The sequence below is a fragment of the Vicugna pacos genome, chromosome 18 (genome assembly GCF_048564905.1).
Source record: "Vicugna pacos chromosome 18, VicPac4, whole genome shotgun sequence".
Taxonomy (NCBI): domain Eukaryota; kingdom Metazoa; phylum Chordata; class Mammalia; order Artiodactyla; family Camelidae; genus Vicugna; species Vicugna pacos.
In genome coordinates, this window is record NC_133004.1 from 10,909,730 (window position 1) to 10,937,553 (window position 27,824).

General features: G+C 35.6%; 1 pseudogene; it reads right to left on the minus strand.

Moving 5' to 3' along the window:
• Window positions 1–25,617, minus strand: part of LOC140686999 (kinesin-like protein KIF21A) — a 46,595-nt pseudogene extending 20,978 nt beyond the window's left edge.
• Window positions 25,618–27,824: the final 2,207 nt, after the last annotated feature.

The following is a 27,824-nucleotide window of genomic DNA, read 5'->3' on the forward strand; positions in this document are numbered from 1 at the left end:
AAATTCTCAGTTTGATCACTACAAAATAGTAAATTAAAAATGAACGTGAAAAAATGTGGAAAGATAAAGAAGTAAGTTCTCAGAATTACTTATCATGGAATGATTTTCTGAAAAGTTCTTTAATAGACGTAAGTAGAAATTTACATTGTCCCATAAGCATATCAGTTACCCATAATAATGAAATTTAAAATAGCTCCTATTATCAAGGGTTTACTATGTGCCAGCCATTGTCACTATGTGTACCTTACATAGATTAATGAATTTAATTCTCCTTGCCTACCATAAGATTTAGATAATGCTATTATCCCCTATTTACTGATGAGCAAATTGAGTTCTAGAGAAGTTAAGTAATTTGCCCAAGATCACATAATAAGTGATAAAATATGATCTGAATCTAGACAGACTCCAGGACCCTATCTCCTAAATACCACACTGATATGACAAGGTCAGAGGTCCTTAGGCATAAGAGCCCAGAGTAAGGTCAGAGTCTGGGGGCCGGGCAGGGACTCTAGGGAGCTGGTGGCTCTGTCAACAGTCAGGAAGAGTTATGTTCTGGTGAAATCAGCAGAAGCCCACAGGAAAAGCAGGGGGCTAGTAAGAAGTGGACCACTCTGCCTATCAGAGAACATAGAAGATACTAAGTTTTTCTGAGAAAACTTATTTTTTGTTCACCCAACATGAGGGTACTGGGGACCAGTCATTAGACAGTCACTTTTTTCTACCATGTCTCTCATGGCTCTAAAAGGGGAATGTTGCTTTTCTCTAATTTCCTAATAAATCCAAAGCCAAAAAAACAGTTAGCATGGAATTTTATATTTAAAAAGCATTTCAAAGTTTATGTGGTCCATTTCAAGGATAAAGGAAGTTTAGTGACTTGTCCAATGTAACACAGTGGAGCACAGAGCAGAGCCTCTAATCCAGGATTTCTAGTTCTTAATCAATAATCTTCTCTCCTGTAAGAGTTCTCATCACAGGAATAAAAAACACACTTTATTTCCTTTTTTTTTTTTTTGTATCTACATGAGATGATGTATGTTAACTAAATTTATTATGGTAATCATTTCATTATACATGTAAGTCAAATCATTATATTGCACACCTTATACAGTGCTGTATGTCAATTATATCTCAATAAAAGTCAGAGAAAAATAATAATCTTCTCATCAACCTACACAACACATGTATGTTGAAAATAGTAAGGGGTTATGCTCATTCATTTATTCATTTATCCATTTCATTTATCCCATTCAACCATCCACTCAACATATTTTCATTGAGAACTTGCTGTGCTCTAGGCACTATTTAAGGTGACTGGGATAAACAAATAAATAAAAAATAGAATTTTCTGTCTTTATAGATCATACATTCTAGCAAAAGGAGACAGACAATAAACCATAATAAATAATTAGATTGTAAAGTTTATTAGAAAGTAATAAATGTTATAGAAAAATAAAAGAGCACAGCAAAGGGGAGCAGGGGGAGCAGGTCAGAGGAGAGATTACAGTTTTAAATAAGATGGCAAGGTGATCCTTCTTGAGGAAGAAAGAACTTAGAAGAAGGTCTGAAGGCAAAGAGATCAGCCAGAGCAAATGCCCTAAGGCTTGAGTGAGCCTGCTGTGTTCAAAGACCAGCAGAGAGGTGATGGGTGTTGTCAGAGAAGGAGCCTGGCAAAGGGCACTGGAAGGTGACATGAGAGAGAACAGATGCTCAGGGGGCCAGGCCCAGTATGGGCTCGTCTCTACATGAAACGGATGACCACAAGCTTTTCAGCCAAGCAGAAACATGATTTGACTTGTGTTTTTAAAAAATTACTCTGGCTTCTGTGCTGAGAATAGACCACACATGGGCAAGGGACCATGTTTAGGAGGCCCCTGTAGTCATTCAGGAGCTGATGGTGACTAGGGTTGGTGAGGCAGCAAAAGACATGGTGAGAAGTGGTCAGATTCTAGATGTAATTTAAAGGGACAACACCAACAGAATTTGCTGGTGGTTCGGATATGAAGTGTGAAAGAAAGGGAGGAATGAAAGCTTCTGGTCTGAACAACAGAGAAGACAGAGAAGCCATTGACTGAGATAGAGAAGGCTACAGAGTGAGCCTCAGGAAGGTTGGGAGTTCAATTTTTGGCATATGAAATGTAAGATGATCACCACTACTCGTCATGAGAGAAAAACTTGTGCCAGTTTCTGTCTCCTATTGTAAACAAGGTGAAAACTTGACAAAATCTATGAAACAACTATTTTCAGACACTGGGCAATGTGATGCCTGAGAAAAGGGAAACAGAGAAGGTAAGCTCTGTGATGGACTTAGTTCTGGTTCTGGAAGCACTTTCCAGACTACAGCAGGGGGGTGGGGGAGCTGAACAGAAAAATCACAGAATGGGAGGTAAGAGATAGGAAGAAACATCTGGGAAGTATGAAGTCATTGGAATTTGTAAGACCAAGTAGAGAAAAAGAGAGAGCATGCAAAAGCAACCATGGAGCTACAGGAAAAATATTCCGTAAATGTACATAGAGGACCTCTATGGCGAAGCTGCACATGAGTAAAGACTATAAGGCCAGACCAAAAACCAATTACTGGTACATATAAATCAAACGACTCCCAGGGCAACTGAGGGCTGTGAGATGCTTTGGTTCTGACCAGTAAAGCCGAGAGTAGCATCAAGCATTCAAGGCAGTCAGTAGGCATCCAAGAAGAGTTCAAAACAAGTCTCAGAAAGATGAAGCTGAGCCACAAGCAACTTAAGTGCCTGACAGACAAAGCCCAACACTCTTTAAAGGAATATAATACAGTCCTGATGCTCAAACACAACAGTGTCATGTTCAACAGTCAATAAAATTTTACTTGACATTGAAAAGGAAGAAAAATGAGACCCATAATCATAAGAAAAATCAATGACAACAGATCCAGAAATCAGATATGATGAAATTACTACTACAAGGACTGTGAAATACACAGTGCCTCCGTTTTCCCTCCTGTAAGACAGGGATGATGATAATGCTCCCCCCCTAGGGTTCTCATGAAGACAAAATGAGTCAGTGCCTGAAAGCACTTACAACAACACCTGGCAGATACTAAGCCCTGTACACATGTTTGTTAAATAACAAATACATAGAACTAATTTGAAAATAGCCCTTCTGATTTTATTGTCTATTTTCCTGATTTGAAGTTATGTGGTAAATGCATCTGCATCTGGTGCACCAGGAGTAAACCGAGGGAAATGTCAGTTCTTCAAAAATAACACTGGATCATGGAGGAGAGGAACTACAGCATCCTCACACCTCGCTGGACTCAGGGATGCACAATTCTTTTATAATCTTATCTGAGTGTCCTATGACTTTGAGGGATACTAAGTTATTTCCAGTAAACTGTCAAGGACACAACAAGTTTCCAAGGGGATAAACAAAAGTGGTGACTCTTAAGAAAGTCATGCATCTTGGAAATTGCATCAATGAAGCACCAAAAGTAAGCACTTTAGAAAAACACAAAATAAATTGTCTTTGATATTCTTTAAAGATGAGAGAGAGGAAGAAAATTTCAATGAAAAGAGGGATTTGATGAGAACATCACAAATAATAAGAGACACCACAGAAATAGGGAAGAGGCTTCAAAATAAAATCAGGGTTATCATGCACTTAAGATAAAAGAATCAAGAAGGTGCTCAAGTTAAATTAAGTAACATAATTGGTGCATGAGTGACATAGGGAGATTTTCAAGATAGATATTCAGGAGAAATCACATTTTATTTGAAGGAGACAAACACCTCACATTATAGTACATATTCTTTCCTTCCCAAAGTGCTTATATACATATGATGTCATTTTTATGTTCACATGTCATCACCTCCTTCAAGCACCTTCTTAAGTGTCACATTCTCAGGGAGGTCCTCACTGACCACTCTTACTGTGCAATTCCCCCGCCCCCCAATACTCTCTCCCTTGCTTTATTTTTCTCCATAGTGCTCATCACCATCTGACATATTTTACTTATTTATTTTCTTTTCATCTCCTTAGAATAAAACTGGGGTTTGTTTATGTTTTGTTCACTTCATTATTCCCAAGAGTTTAGGACAGTGCCTGGCACACAGGAGATTCATCATGAATGAGCAAATAAATTAATCAATCCAGTCATCTGAAGAGGGAGGAAGCAAATATTTATACCATGTATTTTAAAAGAGGTGGGAGAGGTAAAAAGAGGGTTTTTTTTTTAATAATTTGTTCTAAATATGAAGAATGGCAAGTTTGTTGCCTTTCTGGGAAAAGAAAATCTTTAGAAATTAGTCACCTATGAATGAGTAAAAAAAATTAAAATCACCAGGGGAAGATCAGGCAGGAGACTTCCCAGTATAGGCAGAGAGCTGATACAGGAGTAACACTATTATCATGTAACCTGGGGAGACTGAACTCAGTGCCCACAGTGAACCTCAGAAAATAGAAATAAGACAGCATGAACAGCCATTAGAGTGACTGTAATAAAAGAAGGATTTCACATGTTCTACATTCCCAGATGCTGACAACAGAGCATTTATTAAATCTGAATACAAGCAACCAGTGCAGAGAAAGATCACACGGGAAAACTGACTCAGCTGCAGCAAAAACGTGGGTGGGATTACCACCTGTGGCTTTGCTGGGGCCATCATGACCTTCCATCTCTCTGACGGGCACAAGGTTATCCATGTTCCAGAGTTTCAAAATGCCCACTCCACAGCCACTGAGCAAAACTGGTGGCTTGGCACCACTCCCAGGGCACAGACCCAATCCTTGTGTGCATTTTTTACTTGCTGAGAGAAAAAAGAAAAATTATCCGCATAAGAGGAGCCTTCCAAACAAAATTTTCATATGAAAACAAGTTACAAAAGTTTTTACTGACAAGATTCGATATTTGGAACCCTGAATTGGCCTGGAAACTATAAAAATCATTTGGTATGCAATCACTCTTAGTGACTTAAAGAAATAAATCTATAATTTGCTCTGCATTTGCCTCACTAGTTATCATCAGTGTTATCAGCATTAAAGGGCTAGAATATTAAAAATCTATAGAATCTAAAAACCTGGAAAGTATACAGAATTTTTCAAATGTCATTTCCTCTTCAAAAGAGTAAGTATCTCACCTTTCTCTAAGATGTATTTCATGCAAGTTTGGAAACTTTAACCTGCTATGTAGTCTCTAAGGATTATCTCATAAAATCACTGCCTTAAATTTTGAACAAGAACATAGAGGCCTAAAGCTTTCTGTTGAAGTCTGGAGCTAAACTATACATTTCAAAATGAGTAGACAATAATTATAAGCTCAGACATTATAACCATAGTTTATGGATAAATATATTTCTATGCATAATATAGAAATTACATCCAAGAATGTATATCTTTAAAAGAAAAAGAATTGAATTTAATGTCCGCATCTGTTGCCACATTTTGTCTATCAACATTCATGCTTCTTGTTTATTTGCTTTTCATCTGGTTGTCAGCAGGAAAGTGACAGCAACAGCAGCACAAACGCACCCACATGGATAGAAGGGAACGCTGGAACCTGAGAACAAGTTCATCTGTAAATTAATTTCTTCCTCTGGGAATTAGGGAAAGCCACCAGTATTTGTACTGACAAAACACTTCAACCCAACCATCATTCTACAGGAAGTGAGAGATCCACCACTCATGGAGGTATAAACATGCTCTGCAGAGGAGGCACCATTTACACTGCTATGACTTCAGCTACACTTATAATTCTTTGGAATGTGCATACCTAAAGCAAAAACAGAACAAAATGAGAAACTGTAACTGCTTTACTCTGAGACTGATTTTATTTAAATGATGAAATTCTACTTAGAGGCTCTTCAAGTTCCTATAGAGAGTGCTGGTGACTTTGAAGCAACCAATCTATCCCATGCATTAGAAGGTCTTTTTGAGCCAGATCCCATTTCTTGATTCCATTGTCTCTGGACCCACTTACTGGGTTATGCCCTTGTATGGTTAGCGTTTCAGTGCCATCATAATGAGGGGGCTCGAAACTGTGGGTGGGACTCACAGTTCCAAGAGCACCTTCAGTTACACCAAACATCCAAATAAAAGCAGTCACCTTATTTAACTTACAAATAAGTACCTGTATGTGTTCATTCATAGAAATACATGAGATGTATATTAACCAGACATGACTTGTTTTGTTGTGATATTTTACTAAGGCAACTAAAAAAACCTGCCATGAATTACTCAGAATAAACCTGAGTTCTATTTTCAGATTACCTTTTCTTACATATTAGGCTTTTAAAGGCAACAATGTTTTTCACATATGAGTGCACAAATGGTATGTTCAATGATAAAAATACTGTTTATCAATCCAGTTGCAATTTAAATAAGTGATATGATGGTTAATTCAACACTGCTAGGTGGCTCTGCAGTCCTGCTGGTCATTGCAAATACCCCAGAGCTGCTATTCAGAACTTTTCCCTCCCTTCAGTTGCCCTCATCTCTCTCAGCTGTTGACCTTGTGATGTCCTTCAAAGGCTAATGTGATCAAAAATAAACTTTCTGGACCCTCCTTCCAGTTACAAAAGTTTGCTTTTATCCTCAGACATTCTCTTATCCATCATTTCTTTTCAGCTGCTTCTTTCCAAGGTTCACATCTTTGATCTGCCACTTTTTTGGTCTGATTCATCAATTGCCACCCCTTCTCTGTTCACAACTACCCTCTTTAAATGATTAGGGCATCTCCTAAGCATTTAAACACACTCAAGTCTATAGAATACAAAATCCTCTCCCCTTAACCACTCTCTTTTCAAGTCACTAACACATTTCTCATCTCTTAATCAAAGGTCCTTAAAAAGGGGCACTTATATGCTTCCTAGCTCTCTTTATCACTGTATCCTCTTTTATTCCTGTTGATTCTTGTAGGATTCCCCAAGGCTGAGTCATGTCAACTTCTTGCTCCTTTGGCCATGTAAACTACTCTAAGTCCTTGAACAATGGCTTCTATTTGGCTCTGAAACACACATGTCTAGTTATAACTTATCTTGAGCCCTGGACTTTCCTTTCAAATGGCCTACTGGGCTTCACAAGGAAATCCTCAAACTTAACATCTCCAAAATCAAACTATGCATCTCTCCTCATCTTATCTGCTACTTGCATAAAACCTAAAGACAATAATATGTTCACTATAGATGATGGTGATGATGGGACTTAAGCAGCAGTTGGATGATTGAGCCAAGAAATCTTTAAAATCCCACCCAACATATCTTCTATGACAAGTGATCATATATATATAAATAATAAGACAACAACATCAGGAACTATGAGTGAGGAAGATCAGGAAGAAAAAGTAAAGGCTAGAAATGAGAAAAAAAGAAATCTGATAAAGAGAAAATGGTCCTAGGTGTATGCAAATACTTTAAATCTATCATCTAGTAGGAAAATATAATTCAGCAAATCTATAATACACACCTTGACATAATTATCCTTGGAGCTGGTGATGATTAGATCTTGTTCATTGGAAATCTGATCTACAGTAAGACACATAACAGGGCCTAGGTGCCCTGTTAACTTTCCTGTGGACTGAGACCTTAAAAAAAAAAAAAAAGGAAAGGAGGAAAAGTAGAGAAACTAACTTGAGAGAAACTATGAATTTTTAATTTCTGTGAACAACATAATTTGCATGGATTCTATATTTTTAAAATTTCTTAGCACTCCATGAAAAATATGGAATGTCTCTGAAATTCTTTCTTCACATATATGGCTTAGAAATATGGAAATGAGTGATTCATTCTTGTTCTAGAAATTGAATGGGATGAAGCATTTCATCTCTTTTATGTGTCAAAGTAATAAACTTTTGTCAGAAAAAAAAAAAGAAAGTAAAAGTAAGTCCAACAGCAAATATCAGAATAAAGTTTTATTTCTAATGTAAATGGTATCTTTTGTTACATAAAAAATTTAATTGGTTAAAAAAAAGAAAAATAATTTTGTTTGGTTTCTTAGCATGCTAAGGCTAAGCCTCAATAAAAATAATCTATATTCTTTGATAAAACTGCTCATTCATTTTCTTCTGATTTAACTCCACCTCTATACAACTCTGTTCAAATTAACAGTCAAAAAATGGCCAAACTATGATGGAAGTGTCAGAAGTCCTAAACAAGTTATTCCAAAGTGACTAATGTCATTCAAGTAGTAAACAAAAAGGCATCAAAAATCCAAAAACTTGCTACATGTTAATTTTAACTCCTACCTAAATCCAGGTAAACTTTAACCTGTTAAATGTCTGTACGTGTTATAGACATATGACTGATGTTATGAGGCCCAATGTGAAATTGGATTAAAACAACTATGTCACTGATATAACTAGAAAATAACAATATGGAGAAAGTAATATTACTTTTTACACACATATATTTTCACACATACATATACATGTATATGTACACCCATCTTATATACACATGTATACACGTATACACATACATGTATGGGCACTATGTGTGCACACATGTGCACCAGGAAGTAGGTAGTCCATTTCCTCAGTTATTTTAAAGATATGAAAATGACCAGCAATATATCTGACTGGTAGAAAAACATGATGTCAATTATCAGGGGGTGACAGTGAACCTTTGTTTCATAGTCCTGCCTCAAGTCAAGCTGCTGGGATGCAGAGATATATTTGGCTTCCAGAATATTACCATTTCTTGAACACTCTTTTCTTACTTTGTTAAGATGAATCAGTATTTAATCATGTTGCTGAAATCAGGCAGGTTTCAAAGGTTCTAACTTTTCAGCATAAAAGAAAATGTAAATATTTTCAAAAGCTGATCTTTTCTGCCTCATGTTATGGCTAAGTATCTTCCTCCATGGTGCTCTGACTACAAGTTTAATATAATCAAGAATTAACCAAGTCTTCCTCTCTTTCCTAATTTTCTTAAACAAGTATTCCTTTTATTTTTCTACCTCTTATTTTTAAAACAGTACTCAGGGCTGTGTTTTTTCTTTCTCTTTCTTTCTCATATATTTATATATAAATTAGATTTATTAAACTTTTTCAGACATGCATTAAAATATTACAAGTTATAACTGGTTATTCCTCAAAATTTCTAAAATAATTTTCCCCTTATTTACCAGTAACAAATTCCTTCTAGATTGGATTATTACCTGAATTTTCTGAATTGCAGACTTAACTCAGTATCCTGTAATTGCTTATTCAATGGCCTTTATCCTCCTTTATGAGATGAGTTCTAAGAAGGTGGACCCCACGTTTGTCTGGCTTAGACTTTAGCCCCAGTACCTACCGCAGTGTTGGTACAGTGCCTGCCGTAATTGATCTTGAATTAATATTTGTTAACTAATAAATATTCTCTTGCTGCCAAAATGGAAAGAACTAAAACACTCAAATAAAGGATAAAAGCTCATACTTCAATTTATCATTTTTCTTTTCCTACTCACTTCATCTTCTTACTACTTCATCTTTTATATATATTATTTCATATTCACCAAAATCCTGTGAGGATTTATGTGCAAAGTTGTAAAGCTTATAAACTGAAAACTTTTGAGATGTAAGATGCATGACTGATGTTACAAAAAACAATCATTTCACAGGTGCTGATGCGGTTAGGGTGAGAGTCATGATCTCTTCTTAGTAAACAGTACAACTGGGAGACATATATTAAGGAAGGCTATTTTCCTTCGTATACATTTTCCCCAGCAATGGAGATTAAAGAAGGAGAATTGTGAGTTTGCTAATGAGGACAGAAGAGACATTTAGGAGTGTTGTATTCAGCAGAAAAGTCTAAGATTTTATATTAACTTCTAGGGTTATAAAAATTAGATTTCACATGCATTAATGAGTGAAAAAATACATTTGCCATATACAAGAAATACATTTTCCTTTAAAATTCTGCCTTTTAAAATCCCACATTCTGACCGCATTTCCAGAAGCTGCATAGAGGAAGGTGCCAGTTGGACTTAGTGCAATTTGACTGGTCTGGTTTTCCCCAGAAGGAATAGCAACTGTCCAGCTGGTACGTGCAGAACAGGCCTCTCCAAGAGGAATTTGACCTGAAGACCTTAACAGAGGTGAAACAGCAAGATAAGTCACATTTCTGGAAAACAGGCTTAGAAATCCTTAAATTCCTAGGAAACTGGCTGCAGGCAACCAGATCTGCCTACTGTAAGCACCTTACCTAGCACAGCACTTCACACACACGTGACTGGCACTTATAAATGAACATTTTGACAGATAAATAAATGAATGAATGAAGAAAACAAGATGACATGGTTTTAAACTCTTAATTTGCAAGTCTCTTAAACACTAGGAATTCTGGGTCCTGAGTTAAAGATGACCTCAATATGATTCAGAAAAGATTAGATGACAATGATTTAAAAACTCAACAAGTGCAAATATGAAAATAAAATAAAATAAAATGTATGAGAAAAAAAAACTCAACAAGTGATGCAGTGTCACAAAGGTAATTCATCTTCCTGAAGATTCCAGAAGTCCCCTGAGGGGCAAGCCTACCGATATTCCTTTCATATGTAAGATTTGCCCTTTTCAGTTAAAGACACTGAGAATTTCTAAAATTATTTTTAGTTTTTGTTTACTTTAACCCAATCATATATGGATTAGTTACTATTGCTTAACCATAACTTACTTCTATTTCCTCTGCTAAATTCTAAATGGCAGATGTATTTTTAAATTTGGGAACATTTTCTCAGTTAACTTCTAAAATATCAAGTTATAATCAATCTTTTCAAATTAGATTTTAGTGAGTCAACTGGATGGGTAAATTTCTAACATAAGATAACAGTGTTCTTTTTCTACAAAATTTCCCTCAAGAGACTTGTATTCAATACAGTAAATAATTAGTAGTTGTCAAAATGCAAAACAGAATTTAATGTTAGTAAACCCCACTCTACAAATTAGTAAAAATTAACCACCCCTATGATTTCTAATCTTATTTAAACCAACAGAATTCACCTTAGTTTTAATTATGTACAACAGTTCATCAACCTTATGGCAAAAAGAATCATCTGCTGTACATTTTAAAGACATACATGATAAGAAACACAGAAAACAAACTCATCCTCCAATTATCCAACACAACCTAAAGTTATAAAATATGGGCAAACCTCAAGGCAGTGTTAAGTCCTAAAAAAAAAAAAACTCTCAGTTTTTCGATACATGCTAATTAAATGTCGCAAGTACTTCTTCACCATCTACAATGGTGACTTCAGCCAATTTCCAAGGAGTGGTAGTCATTTAGAAGCATGTAAATCATTTAACTATATAAGTAATAAATACTATGAAAATTTAATTTCTTATTTATTTGGTTAGTGAGGAAATATGAAATGTGTACTTAGTTACAGATCAAATATGACTTCTCCCTTCCTGTTTAATATTGAGCTCTTATATATTATTTTCTCAATAATTTTTTTCACCTTACTTTATCGGCATTCTTACTGTAAACACGTTAATGTTCCTTGCAAGTAGACAGGTATAAATAAACAAAAATTCATTCACAGACCTATTTTTTCTCATATTTATAAACAAGGACTATTTGCTCCTTATACTATTTGTCTTTAAGTTCCTTACATTAGCATTTGAATGCACTTTGCTGAGTCTCTGATATCCCACACCTTAATATAAGATGTTGACACTGTGAAGACCAAACTTGTACAATTACAGTATTTTACTGATATGACATTGTTGGGATGACCCCTCAGTGACATTGTTTCCTGCCCAGTCACCAGATTCCATACTTTAAAAGTACAATCTAAAACAAAAATAAAAGAGAAAATACTGTCAATATGAATTAAATTTGACTTCTATGAGAAAAAAAATGAGGCAAGGAAACAGTAATTATTCCATTAACCTGAACAGGCATCCTAACTCCACTCTTGATGCTTTGCAGCAGGTTCAAGGGCAAAGTAGGTATAAAGGATTGGATGAAAGCTAAGGATGCATCACACAGTATTAAAAAGAAATTACACAAAATTTTAAAATAGATATATGAAAAGAGTCTTGCTCCAAATTGCCCCTGAATTTTAAACAGCCATCCTAAATCAGCCATTTCAAAATCTGCTCTTAGCTCCTGAACACTCCATACTCATAAATACAAATAAGTTTCTTTCCAGGAGTCACTGATGGATGGATTTTATCTTTGACTCAAAAAACATAATCATAAAACTATTCTATCTTGTTTTTCTGACATGCTGAATGTGTAATTATACTGGAGAAATCAACTTAACTTGAATCATTAGAAAATTATGTTTTTGCAGAGTCAATATTTTTTAATGGGGGAATTGCTTGCAATTATTCACAACATGTATTTAGACTCTTATATTTCCCACATAGACAATGAGCAAAAATCTTTGCTGATTAAACTGAGTCTTGTAACATCCATAAATGCTAAAAAACTTTAACTAGCTCCCCAAATTCCTATACATGCTTCCTTCTAACCTTCCTTGTCTCATTGCCCATTGTCATGTATATTCTACATTTCAACTCAATTGGATTTAGTTTCCAGATTCCTTTTTTTTTTTAAGGATTAGATTTATTCATTTATTTCTGCTTGGAAGAGGTACTGGGGATTGAACCCAGGACCTCATTTACGTTGAGCATGCGCTCTACCACTTGAGCTATACAGCCCCCCTCCCCCCAAGTCCACTTCTACCTCCACGTCTCTGCTTCTGCTCTTCTCTGATCTTGGTTGCCCATCCTTACCTGTCAGTAGCAACAATCCTATAAGGTTCATCCTAAATACCAACTTATCAAAGCTTCCCTTATTTTTTACAGCTTGGTATAAACTCTCACTTTTCTGAAACCCCAAAACTTAGTCTAAAACTTTTCAAATCATTTATAGTTGATTTTTTTTTAGCTGCCTGCCATTTTACCAAAGGGGTTAAGAACACAGGCTTGGAGATGAGTAGACCTAGGTTTCCAATCCTGGCTCTTCCACTTTCTAAGTGTATCTGGAGAAATTATTTAACTTCTTGAATCTTCAGTTTTTTCATCTGTAAAATGCAGATGCAATATGTATGTCATTGGTGTTGTGAGAATTAAGTGAGATGTAATTTTCATACTGTCCAGTACAGCCTCTGACATACAGGAACTGCTCAAGAAATGGTGGCTGCTACCCACCTTACTCTCCCTATCACACTGTATGTTGCAATGGCCTTTCATAGATTTTTGTGTAGCCTGCATTACTAAGCTCAGTCCTTTGCATACATTAGATGCTCAATTACCAAAGAGGGATGTATCCCTCGCCGTTCTACTCACATCACATCAACAGAGGTTTTACTTTCTTACCAACCATGCAGTGATTTTATATTTTATATAATTCAGGGGTTGAACCAGATTATCGCTCAGATTCTTGTGAGTCTTAAGCGGTTTGATATTTTTTTCAAAACCTGCTCAACATAATCATTTTTAAAAGACCTGTTACATATCCATATGACACAACAACCAGCACCTTTTCATCCAGTGAAGAGAAGAGCATCATAGCCCCCACACAGAGCACAGCTGTTGTTGCCCTTCAGCTACATGCACACACTGAAGTGGGGTGTTCCAATTCCTTTTAAAGCTGGAAGTGGTTTGATTATGCCTCTGAGCTGGGGGGGGAGCTTTATTTCAGTAGCTATATCATGAAACTACTTTTAATTTTTTCTCTGACTTTATGAAGTCTTTCCAAGTAATAGTAATAAAATCCATACTGCTCCCTTGTCTGATTTTTTAAGCAAAGGGACACAGCGTGAGATAGTAAAAGCAGTGATGGCATGCACTGACTAATCAGGTGTCAGCTAGCAGGTGCATTCTGCAAATAGCAAAGCTAATGCTGCATCTGGATTTTCTTATTAGTAATTTCATCTCTTTCAAATTTAATGAAGTAATATTGGGAGCTCTTCAGGTATAGTGAATTCTGACAGGTATGAAAGTATAAGTGATGGTTAACTGGAAGATGTCTCTCTGTCAGGCTGGAATATAATTCTATGTCAAAAAAGACATTCTGGAGAAAGTATAACACATACCACTGAAAATAATAAGAAAGTAAATTTCAAACCAATTTGAAGAAATATAAGAATATTTACATAGACAGGAATTCTAAAGGGAGAATGGCCCAAAAATAGCAAAAACTTTACAAACTCTTAACAGTGTTAAAGAAAAAAATTTTTAAAGTAAAAATTTAAGAGAACAATGAGGCTCTTTAGGGAGCTTTCTAATAAATTTAATATTTCTGAAGTTTCTGCTTTATGCCATTGGACTGTGAGCTATGGAAATAGAAAGTTTATCAAAACACTGTCTCTATCCTAAAGGAATTTAAGACAGGATCTGAATTGAAATAAATGTAAGAGGAAGACTAAAGATGAGTGTGAATTAAGACATGATAAATATATAAGTTGAATGTAACTGCTTCAGAGCAGGAAGAAAATTTATGCTGAGGGCAGATGCAGCAGGCATGAAAGAAAGCTGACTGTTTCCATCTTCTTGATGAATGAGAACAACCTTCATGATGCAAGGGGCACTAATAATTAAGAAGAAATGTAAGCCCAAGATAAGTTAGAACTGAAAATGCAGACTTATTCAATGAGTTCAAGTGCTTCTGTTTCTGAATCATTATGTCACAGGGTTTTGAAAGTATATACCATTGTGGAGGCAAAATCATTGTTGGTACACTGGATCAATGAAGGGGATAAAACACATAGACCCAATTTTCTAGAAAGGAGAAAAATAGTGGATTTCAGAGATTACAGATGGGTAACTCTTGTTGAGTCTCACAGAGGAAAACATTAAATAATTATAAACAGTTAAATGTTCATATAAATGCTCATATATAAGCAATAACATGGGAAAGTTCACTAATCTCAAGGGGAAGTTCTTTGTAGAATTAATAGGCAGCATATTATGAGAATGTCATATTCACAACATATGTTGACTCCAGAAAGGTCTATACAAAAAGCTTTTAAAATGACATCCTTGTAGACGTGGTGAGTAAGTAAAACACTATTGTAGTAAGGTAGTTCCATCAGTGGCTGAAGAATCACACCCAAAGAGTCCATGTTCCTGTCACTCTGGAAAAAGGTCTTCAATATCTAAGTCAATCTTTCCTCAGAAACAAAGACAGACATGGCATGTTTATTAAATTGATATATTAAAGAGATGCACTGCCTAGAAAAAATTACGAACAAAATTCATTTAAGTACATATCCACCACTAAAATATTCAATGGAAAAAAGTTAAGCATAAAACTTAAGTTGAAGTTAGAAGAGAATGCTCCAAGTAGGAAAGGGGCTTAACTCAATTTTACAAGCTAAATAAATTTGTTTATTGATATGAGATCAATGGCTTAACAATTTTTGATTCTTCTATCAACATTTTCAGTGACTTGTGCAATAGAAGCAAATGTTTCAGAAGAAAGCAAGAGAGTTACTATAGTCTGCTGAGGCCACATCTGGAATCAGGTTGAGCTCTGGATGCCACATTCCAAGAAGAACTCTGAAAAATGGGAGATTTTCCAAAACCGTGGAAGCAGAAGGAAGGATCCTAGACTGTATAATATTAGGAACAGATGAATCTAAAGCTATTGAGAATATAAAAGAACTTCCATTAGAGAGAGCATACAAAAGCACAGTTAAATGGCTGAATATTTAAAAGCTCTGTCAGATACCCACAAAAAGATATACTGGATAAATTCTGCTATAGCTCAAGAGGGCTGATGAAAGGCCAATGGATAGGAATTTAAAGGAGGTAAATTTAGGCTCAGGATTTTAAAAAATTATTTATTTTTAGAGTTTAGTTACAATGATTTCAAAAAATGAAGGGAGTGGAAAACAGTGTGGAGACTCCTCAAAAGACTAGGAATAGACTTGCCATATGACCCAGGAATCCCACTCCTGGGCTTGTATCCAGAAGGAAATCTACTTCAGGATGACACCTGCACTCCAATGTTCATAGCAGCACTATTTACAATAGCCAAAACATGGAAACAGCCTAAATGTCCATCAATAGGTGACTGGATAAAGAAGATGTGGTATATTTATACAATGGAATACTACTCAGCCATAAAAACCGACAGCATAACGCCATTTGCAGCAACATGGATGCTCCTAGAGAATGTCATTCTAAGTGAAGTAAGCCAGAAAGAGAAAGAAAAATACCATATGAGATCGCTCATATGTGGAATCTAAAAAACAAAAACAAACAAACAAACAAAAACAAAGCATAAATACAGGACAGAAATAGACTCATAGCGAATACAGACTTGTGGTTGCCAGGGGGGTAGAGGGTGGGAAGGGATAGACTGGGATTTCAAAATTGTAGAATAGATAAACAAGATTACACTGTATAGCACAGGGAAATATACACAAAATGTTATGATAAATCACAGAGAAAAAAAGCGACAATGAGTGTGTATATGTCCATGAATGACTGAAAAATTGTGCTGAACACTGGAATTTTACAACATTGTAAAATGATTATAAATCAATAAAAAATATTTTAAAAAAATGAAGGGAGTTCCTCATTACTAGAAATAATACCAGGAACTGTTATCACATGGATGTGTAATGACAAAACCCAAAGTATTATTTGCATACGTGCATCAATTTGAGGTTTTTGAAACTAATGCTCAGTAACTTGTTGGTAATCTAAGAATTTAACCAGAACTGAAATGGGAGCAAAACCTCCTCAAAAGTCTGAATCTGCCATTTCAAAATCTTAACTGATGTGGGGTTTAAAAGCTATGAACTGAAGCTGTTAGATTATAACTATTGCTTCACATGTTGAAAAGCTATGATCTGATACACAGTCAACTGCTACTGTTACTTTGAAAACAGAATATGTTTGTATATATGTATGTATGTATGTGTATTCTAAAAAGCTGACTATAAAGAAAAAAAATCCATGTTAACAGCCTAAGAGTTGCATGATCTGCATTTAATGACACAAGTCATCCTAAGGGGGGAAAATAAAACTAAACAGTACCCTCAGTTATGTAATACTATGTCTCCAAAAAATTTCCTTCATTCAGACCATTCTCTTTATCCTAAGAATCTATTAAATTTTCCTTTCATGACATAACATCCAACACAATTCTGTCATGTCAAAGGTTGTAATATTACAGAAGTAAATATTTGCCTCCAGTGACTTAATATATGGCCCAGCCTAGAGACCAGGATGTCTTTTTTTCATTCTTACTTTTTTTTTTATTTTTTCAGACCTTTGAAGAAAAAGAATTTCAACACTAAAAAAGAATTTTATTCATTAGATACTGAAAAATACTGTCATATTCTCAGAATATTAGGGTTAATATTTTATAGAGATTACCTTATACCAAAGATAGTAGAAAAAATACAGAAATTGGAAACATACATCCATGGTATTTCTTTTCTATTAAAATTAATCTATTCACATTCTGAAATATATAAATCAACTTTAAAATTGTTTAAGTTAAGGTTAAACACTGCAAACTTACACAACAGTTCTGATCTGAAGGAAAAATAATGCTTACTTTTGTTCCATGCAAAACCAGTAAAGTCTTGCAATGCTGTGAATGAGATTAATTTCCTCTCCCTTCCCCCACCTGCCTTCTGGAGGATCTACTGATGATCAGGAAAATGGCCATAAGACATGAGGGGGAAGTGCAAAGGGAAAGGAGACAAAATGATTAGTGGAAAGAGGAAATGATAGAAAGAAAAAGAAATTAAGAGTCAAAAAAATCTATAACATGAAAAAATGCAATTTTGTTATTTCTAAAATAGCATTTATTAGTTAAAAATATTTATTATTTTTTAAAAACTCTTTTTCTTTCTATTTCTTTCTATACTTTAGGTACCATAGTATTCTTTTTCCCCTAGCATACCTTTTTTCATCACAAACCCTGCCATAAACTTCTTATTTAAAATCAATAAAGCAACATGAAAAACTACCTTATTCACCTCCCACAATTTGAGGGGGTAATATTCATTGATGAAATTAATTTTCATAGAACTAAATTTCTTTTAAAGAAAACTTTTAGATTATAGACAGAAAACAAATAGCACAATTTTTATGTAATTATACAAAAAATTCTGCCACTACTTTGAGAGTTATGATCACAAAAATATATTTTATATATATTAAAATTTATGGTTAAAATATTAGTATATTGACATTTATCAGTTATGAATGCAACAAAAATGAGACTTGCTTAAAGTTTCTAGGAAGGCATTTTAGAACATCGCTGAAAGGCCAGAAAGTAGGAAAGACAGAAAGTACCTGTGTACCTCTGACAGAGAAGAGTCACTCTCATCAGACCTACAGGGTAAGAGTCAGGATTATGAAGAGAGAGACTGCAGATGGTAACAGGCGGACACGAGGCTGAACTGATGCAATAGTATGAATAATAGAAACTTAGCAAACATTTTCTTTAATGGGCCCTGGTTTCCTATTTGCACTGGATATCAGCAATTCAATATACACCTAAGTTAGGTAAAATATTTTGTTCTTATGTTTTCTACCAAGATTTGGTGGGGGGATACTTTCTGTTACTGTTCCATGGAACCTATCTGTCCTCACTTTCTAAAATGTAGGCCCTGAAGAGGAACACCATCAGGTAAATGAAATCCTTCACTTCAAGGCGCAATTTAATCTGACTGGTACTAGAAAACTTTTCCCATTTCAATAACCATTAATAAATTTCATTCCTCTTGATAATTACTTTAAAGTCTCATATGAAATTTACACAAATACATGTCTGCATGGGGAGTAAATCAGTCAAAATTGAATAATCTTTGATTTAACTCATCTCAAAAACATGGAGGCCTTCTGCCTAGTCAGTCCCTCAGTAACAGCAGGGAGGTTTTGGTAGGATTTTAAAAATAAGTGAGCCAGTCCTGTCAGCCTGACCCTGAATCCTCCAGGACTGACAGTAAGCCTGGTTATTAAGATACTAAATATTTAGCATGTAGTATTATACAATAGGCTTGGGAAGAATGAGGACAGAGCGAGTGCTGGCATGTCATGTCATCAGAAACAATGTGTGGGACCTAACTTCTAGCAGGTGAAATATGCTAGTCTTGAAAAGGGGCCCAAAGTAAGTGATTCAGAAGGTAGGTGAGGGTTTGGGGTAGTAAGTTATTCTAAGTTTTAATTTATAGAGATGGCAATGGAGTCAAATGATTGGTAGCTCATAAACTATTTCAGTTAAAAAAATGGAACTATGATTAGACTGTCAAGATTATCAAAAGACTGACAAAATTTTATGACTGTAAATACAAGGTGGACAAAATTTAGTAATTCTTCGTATCACTAGTGAAAATGGACTTCCTAAAGACCTTCCTAATGTTCTACTCTTTTCTCAATTAAATGAGACATAATATTTAACAATGTTCAAGAGTCTCTTAATACTTGTTTTTAAGTTTTAAAAAATCGCCTGACTAGATCACTTTAAAGGACATATCAACTACTGACTAAACTATATTAAAATCTAATCAAGCATTTTATCCATAAATTAAGTTGGTTAAAGTTTATTCCAAAATAATCATGTATCTTTCTAAGTCTACAGAGCCATTTAGCATGACTAAACATGCAAGACAGATCTTAAACAATATCCTGTAAATTTCAGAAATCATCAATATATATATAGGAAGATCATAGCATAGAAAACAAATTGGCGTGGGAGGCTGGATAACAAGTACATACATCCACAATGTTATAATTCAAAATCAAAGCAGACAAGTCAGAGTTAATAAATACTTTATGGCAACACCACTAGTATGAAATTTTTACAAGAGAGATTCTGGCTCAGTGTAAGAATTTTTTTCACTTCAACTTTGATGAGGATTACATTTCCCCTACCCCTCCAACTTTTCTTCTCCAACAGCCCACCCTGAGTTCTACCCCCTCCACCCATAAAGATACTCTTTTTTTTCAAGAACACAATGACTCAAAATTTGTGGTGAATTTGTGAAACAACCAAATGGTAACAATATGTTTCACATATGTGACATGTTATTTGTGAGCTGTCATACCCACCAAAGATAAAATAATTTGCCTCTTTTCAAGGCAGGCTATCCAGACTAGAGGATTTTATGGGCTCAAAGAAGATGAAGAATCCCAAGAAATTTCAACTTCAAGTGATCACAAATATACTTCAATTCTACTTGACTTGCAAAAGGAAATGGCAAGGCAAATGCTGAAGTGGAGCAATGCAAATCTACAGCAGGGAATAATGTTCGACAGGAAAATAAATTCATCTACTTTTGTGTACATAGTTCATTTCCCATTGGAGAAACATATAAAATACAGCAAGAGTTCACAAATCAGACTCCATCTCCCATAGACAGAGAGAGTTAAATATTCTCTCTGGATTGTATTGAAAGTCTCCAGAATATTATAATCCATAGTTGGGACTCTTTTACATAATAACTTACTTATCCTGCTGAACTGATGTGTTTCCCTGAGAAACAGTAAGATAATTAAAAACATTCAGTTCATTACAGGGCTGGCTTGGTGGGGAAGAAGGAGGTAAAAGACTAGTTTCTGAGGTTCCAGAATCTGAGCTACAAGGGAAAGAAAAAGTTAAATAGGTGGCGTTATTGGCTTTTATTTGTTAGAAATGTTATAAGAAACATGCTTTAAAAAAAAAAAGATTCTCAACAGAGAATTCCTTCCTTCCTTTCTTCCTGTCTTCCTATTTCATAAGATAAAATGCACTCTGAAAAATTTAATTTTTTCCCCCACTGGATTGTTTTACAATGGCCACAAGATGGCACTAAAGAAAAAGTTCTGTCGGCTAAAATCTAAACTCAGTATGAATAAATCAAGGCAAATTTAAAATTATACAATTTTACAGTTGAGATCAAGATGCTCACTTTATAGATGAGGAAAAAGACCCTGAGAGATTAAGAAGGATTTGCTTATTCAACTGATTAATTCATTTATTTTTTAATTACTTATTTCTCCATCCCCTATCTTCTAATTATTCTTGAGATACTTGATTCAGTAGAAACAGGTAAATTGCATCTTTAAATATAGGAAGCAAAGATGATTAGAATAATTTCCATGACATTCAAGGCAGCTAAACCAGTGGTCAAAGTAGAGAGTCTGCATAATGGTACAGGGAAGGGGGATGGTATAAGACTGTTCACTTGGGGGTACAGAAAATGCCCAAAAACTTCCTTTTATATTTATTTTATGTTGAAGAAATTGACTTTGCCAATATTTGAATAGAGATTGCCATTGATGCTCTCACTTAAGACTATGTCAGAGATCCACCTGCCATATGCAGCCCATTAGGTGACCTGAGGGAAATGTGAGTGTGCCGCAGGGTAGAAAGATGCAGTGGCTCTAACCCATTTATAACTTTCTGCATGTAATGGTGTTGCAATTTACAAATGCCCAGGTAAGTGAACCATTGGATTATATTATATACTGTTAGGCAGACTAACCCTCGCAAAACAAGCTACCATCACAAAACACACACATAGCTTTTAAAGGATTTCAACAACTACAAGAAAAAAAATTAAGGATTTACCAATTTAAATATGAAAGAACAGCAAGAAAATAGCATAACTCTCAAATCTTTTAACACTAGATTTTTCAACCACTTTAAAGAGGTGAAATCAATGTCTGTTTTATCAGATAACAGTCAACATTAATTTCAAATTTTTCTAGAGGACTATTTGAATTACAGTTTTAATAAACCTCTCCTCAAAGATATATTAACTCCACAATGACATACACAAATAATTGAAAAATAAATCAGAGTACATGATCGATTTAATTTACAGGTATGTGTGTGACCAAGAAGATTAGAAGACCAAAAGCCAACAGCTTATTTGATTGTCTTAAGTCAAATCAGTCACAATCCCAGCCTGAATATGGACAATAATTCCACTGCTGTCCTTTAGTATCTCAGTGCAGCCGATATTTTATACCATCTATCAGATAAAAAAGGATTAGCAACTGACTGCTTTTGTTCCTTGGCCTTTGGGTTTTCTGCATTCTCACACACTCTTCTCCTTGCTATGGGGGAAGGCTCTGGTGGTTTTTCTGATAGAGATGGCTGTCTGGAAAAAAGAGAGAAAAAGATTCTGTAATCATCTAGTTTTAAATATATACATGTAACTTTGGCAATTCAACCTAAGTTTTTAATAGATTACTAACTAGAACTTGAAAAAGGTTACTTGGGAATAAAAGATAGAACTAGGATAGGAAAATATTACACAAGTTATTTTTAATTAATGGGAGCTTGACAACTGCATATTTAATTTTTAAATTGGAAATCTTATCAAAAATATATAAGCGGATTATATTTGAACATAAACATCAATGCAATACTGCCAAAAAGCTAACATGAATTTTTAAGCTTTAAATGTGTTTAAGTTTGATTAAAACTGCTTTAGTTGAAGAAAAATAGCCTTTACAATTTTGCAAGAACAAAAATATTAGAATATCAGAATATGAGAAACAATGAAATTTAGTGAATTATTATTACAGAGTCACAAAAGAATACTACAGGTGACCACAAAAAAGTGTTTTACTTAACTAGTATTTAAGTATTAGTTAGCTATATAAATTTTGGTAATAAAGATATTCTTGTTTTATTATAAATTTTAAATGTTGAATAACGGCTATGTAACTAACAATTTAAGGCTGATTTTTGTGTATAGTGGTACTCAATTTTAATAGGAAAAAAATGAAATTCTCTATCCTTGGCTAGTTATACTAATAAGGAAAAGAACACCAAAGAATTAGAAAGCAGGATCCTCAGAATGAGCTTAGAGTGATTCCTGCTTGAAATTGAAAACTAAATGTAACTAAACTTCATGTGCCTGATTTTTCTAACCAGAGGAAATCATATTTTAGAAGTTCTGCATCATTTAAGTCATAGGCCTACTTAGGTGAATTATTTTATTTTATGCAATTGAAGTCATGAAGTAATGTGTTATAAGAGTTATCGTACCAGCACATGACCAGCTCTTAAATTTGTACAGAATTACACAAGCATCTTAATTGATGGAAACTTGAAAATAAATCATGTGAAGAGACAGTATCTAAAAGATATTTTCTACAACCTGTCATGAATTATAACATTTTTAAAAAGAAAGAGGCAAAAAGAAGTTATTCTGGATTCCAGGTCATAGATTTAGCCTTGAATTTCCAAAAGTCTCTATACATCTGAAAGACTAAATGCTGAACACATGGGAGTTCCTAAAATTTGGTCTCAGTTCTGTATCACTACCTTCACCAAAAGCATTTCTTCTACTGTTATCTTATCAAAAAAGCAATGAAACCATAAGCCATCCTAGTTAGCAATCTTTATCAGCAAAATCAATCATTAATCACATAGGCCACCTCAAGCACAAGCAAGAAAGTTCTGCCATCTTTGAAATTAACTTTGGAACTAAAGGTAGCAGATGGGCTTACTGAAAGGAAGACAATGAAAATGACTTCATAAGATGAAGAAATTTATGAGAAACAGATATTCATGTTGGGGGCGGGGAGTTTGTTATATTTTATTATTTGCAGAGTCATCTGGTGTGTGTCACTTTTTTGGCACTATTTTTCAATGTGTTCATCCAGTAAATCATTTGCTAGGTCATATGTGAGGGTTAATTTGAAAAAAGTCATTAAAAATCTTTACCAGTGAATGATTGATGTAGTTGTAATACAACTAACAAAAAAACACACACACTGGCCTGTGTAGGAAAATCTTTCTTCTCAAGATAATTATGAACAATTACTAAATAAAATCTGGTTTGAATAGAATGTTTCTTGTCAATATTATCATAGATGGGAAATGTTCCCTACTTCAACTCTTTAATAACACAGTAACAATTCTTTGTGTACACACTCTTCCCAGACAAGCAATGTCTTCAAGGCAAAGAATTAGGAAAGTTCAAAATGTATTAAGTTGGTAATTGATATCTGCATTTTTCTTCAAAAGTGTCAGCAAAATTCTACTCACCTGCCCAGGCTCTTAGAATGAGGATGTACCATGATTCAGAGCAAACTGGAGAGGCTTCAAGGTTCTGTTTGTTATAATGATTTTATAGGTGTCACTTTAACCTACATTTGTTTCTAAATAAATTTTGTCTGTAATTCACATCTCAGCCTTTATAAAAATGATAATCTTTAAGAAAGACCCTAAAACTTAGAAACAGGATAAAGCAATTTCAACAAAGAACATCTCATTTAAATTATTCTGAATATTCAAAAAAATTAGGGGACATTACACCTAGCAGAAATTACTTTGAAAACTAGAGATCTTATTTACATAACTAAAAAAATACAAAGAAGAAATTAGCAACATGTATCTATATAAAAAAGGAAAAGAAAAAGAAAATAAAAGTCAAAAGAATGGAAGTTAGTGTAGCTGGGCCAGACTTACATGTTGCCTCTCTTGGAAGTGAAGCCAGACGGAGGAGGGAGCTCTTTTTGCCTAGCAGAAGTACTGGTCTCAGTATTCATTCCAATCTGTTGCCCTTCTGCAACAGGTGTATGAGGGCCAGGCAAGAAGGCATCTCCTGCACTAGTGTCTGAAGGTAAAAATATTTAGCGTGTCTTTTCCTAGCAAATGTGTCAAACATAGCATGTAAGACAGTGACAAGCCAGAGCTACAGCCAGATGAGTCTTTCAGGGGTCATAATCATAGCCAGCATTTGTATATGCTTGTTGGATGCCAGAAATTGTTCTAAACACTTTATTATATTAACATATTCTATCATTATCCCAGTTCACAAATGAGAAAATGGAGGCACACCGAAGCTAAAAGTCCAAAGTCACAGTTAGTAAGTGGCAAAGCCAGTTTCAAAACCAGGAAATCCACCTCCAACATTACTGTGCTATCCTGACACTCGTGGCCCGCTCCCTCAATATCTCATTAAAAAAAAAGAAAGAAAGGAAGAAATTAAACCAAAAGATAATTGCAGGGGATTTCAACTCAATTTTGATTTTTCCCATGCTTAGATGATTTATTTAATGTAAATTTTATTTTAATATCAATTTTTATATTTGTGTCTCCATTTTCATGACCCTGTCTCCTGATGTCTTAACTGGATGTTTAATCTGCCTGCTGGATATCCAACACTAGCCCATCCTAGCTTTTGGCAGCTTGGAGAGTCAGGTGAAGGTTAATTTTCCTTAGAATCTAAGTTCACCATAAGCAATCCTTTCCATACTCCTGGAAAACCAAGGGACTACCTTGTTGTTAATGCTTAGAGCTGGATGTTATCACTAACATATTAACAGATAATCAAGGTGTTTGCCACATTATAAATCTTTAGAGTGCAGACACCCTGTTTAATTCAACTTTACACCCCTGCATTTAACATAGTGCTGGTACAGACCTATTTAAAATATATAGTCAACTTCGTTTATTCAACGAGTGAAAAATAAATGATTTGAGATCCTTTCAGGCATCTTTGCAGTTCAAAAGGAGTGGCAGAGAGCAAGAGAAAACTTTTGGAAAGAAAAAGCCCTGCAGACGCTCACCCACCCCCCAGACCCCCTGCAGCCGGCGCACCTCCACTCCCGGACTCCCGCCCTCCCTCGGCCTCCGCGGCTGCAGCGCCTCGCACTTCTGACTTGAGTCCCCGCCTCGCTCGTCTTCGCCGCCGGGATCCTCCGCTCCGCGCCATGGGGCCGGCCATGGGCAGCGAGCGCCGCATCCTTCCCGGTACCCGCGGTCCCGCCTCCACCAGGGGCCACGCACCCCTGACAGCCGTCCCCAGCCGGGCCGGCTGGGCTCCCCTGCGCGCGAGCCACACAACCCGAGCAGAAGCGGCAGCTGCTGATCAGCGAGGGCGGCCAGATCGGCGTCGGGGTGGAGGATCGAGGCTTACTAGAAAGCAGCACTAGACCAAGATCTCACAAAGCCCAAAACCACAGAAAGGCATTGTGGGTCTCCTGGTTCTCATTACTGTCACACTGCTCCTGGCGGGGGCTGCCTTCAGTGCTTTAAGCTGAGCATCCTCTGAAGAAATGCTGCAGTCTCTTTTGTGTTTGGAGATGAGAGTGATGGATACACAGGATTGGGGGGCACCTCTCTTCTCAGAACTGGCAAGACTCACATTTTAAATAGTGTGTCCATTGCAAATAAAGACAATTGCCCTTCACTGCCAAGAAAAAAAAGAAGAAAGAAAGAAAAAAAGAAAAAGCCCTGCAGGCCAGCCTTTTATCCTGCAAATCTTCTCTGCTGCCAGTGGAATCATTTCCCGGGGCTTCATAACCACAGTGGTGTTTTCAGGAGTTGGCCTTAAGGCCACCCCTTCACGTCTCTCCCTGGCATCCTATAAGGGCATGAATAGCGAGGCCTTCACAGGGCCTGAGACACAAAGTTACCTTAAGAGATTCTTTCCCCAACTTAAGACTGGATCCAAACTACACTAGAATGTTTTCTTTGAGTCTGGGTACCTTCTGCTTAGTCACTTACAATAAGAAAACGCAAACCACATGTTACCAAGCCGGTGGCTCAAGGACCACACGTGAAGCCTGTCGATGTGTTCTGATTGGCAAGCCCATTATTTTAAAGATAAAGAAATTCTCCAATGAAGTTCATATTTAAGGCTTTTCTTGAAAAAATTGAGAATCTTGTAGCCTTAGGCCCATATTCCATCATGGCAAAAGTGAGCAATAGCAGAATGGTGGCACTTGTTTTAGATGGGGCTTGTCCTCTTCAGGTAATCACACTGATCCCCCTGCTAATTGTCTTACATCCAACCGAAATATTCACTTGCATTACCTGGCTGACCACTGTGGGCCTCAAATCCATCCTGCCCAGTAACACAGTATTGTTCTTTCAGGTCCTGATTCCACCCATTCATTCAACAGATATTTACTAAACACTGCAAAAATCCAAAAAAATCTTAAGGTGGTTATAATTCACCTAGTAGCTGCCAACACTCAATCTGAAATATATCATGTGTGTCTTATACATTTAACAGTATATTACTCATTTTTTAAACTTCACAAGTATCCATTATAGCTTCAGTTTTTAAAACAAAATGATTATTAAGAGTTGGCCTATTCAAACCACTTCTGGATACAATTAAACAAAATAAATAAGGAACACATAAGGACATATTAGAAAGTTAAAATTTCAAAAATCTCCTATCAATCTAAACTACTTTGAAGGACTGCTCTCCATAATCATATCTTATCTGGTGGGAAAAGTGCAAGAATAGAGTAAATCACAAGCCCTATAAAGGAGAAATTGTTCAACATAGCTTTTTTCTAAGGGGAATCCGATAAAGCACTAACTTTCCCACACGTGAGACCTCTGGTGAAAGCATGCCTACCTGCGAGCCTGTGAAGAGCCGAGCCTGCGCCCTCTGTGTTCAACAGGAATCACAAAGAACAGCAGTAAGAATGTTCACTTGGTATTTTCAATTCTCCTTACCTAGTTTTTAGGTTTCACTTCATCACACAGCTTCGTAAGATCTGAAGACAGTAAGCTATGTGCAGATAATTAACCACAAGATGGAAAGGGAACTTATTATAGAAAACTGTATGTCCTCTCTCAGTATGAATACATGGAAAAATGTATATGCCTATGGAAAACACAGAATGACAATATTCAAAATCAAAACAAATGAATTAAAATAATTCATTTTCCTTCCTTAAATATCCCATTATTTTTAAAGTTTTTGAAGTTAAAGCATTACTCAGTTTGGTTTCCATATTACTGTTTCTGGTGCTCTTCACTTAGTAATAAACTCCAAAATTATTTCTCTTCTGGTAATTATTTGATGCAACAAGATAAATGTATTAAAATATTACAGTAGTCAGCTAGGTAATGCAAATGAATATTTCGGTTGGATGTAAGCTAATGAACAATGGGCACAAACAATGCACATTCATTGCTGCATTTTGTTCT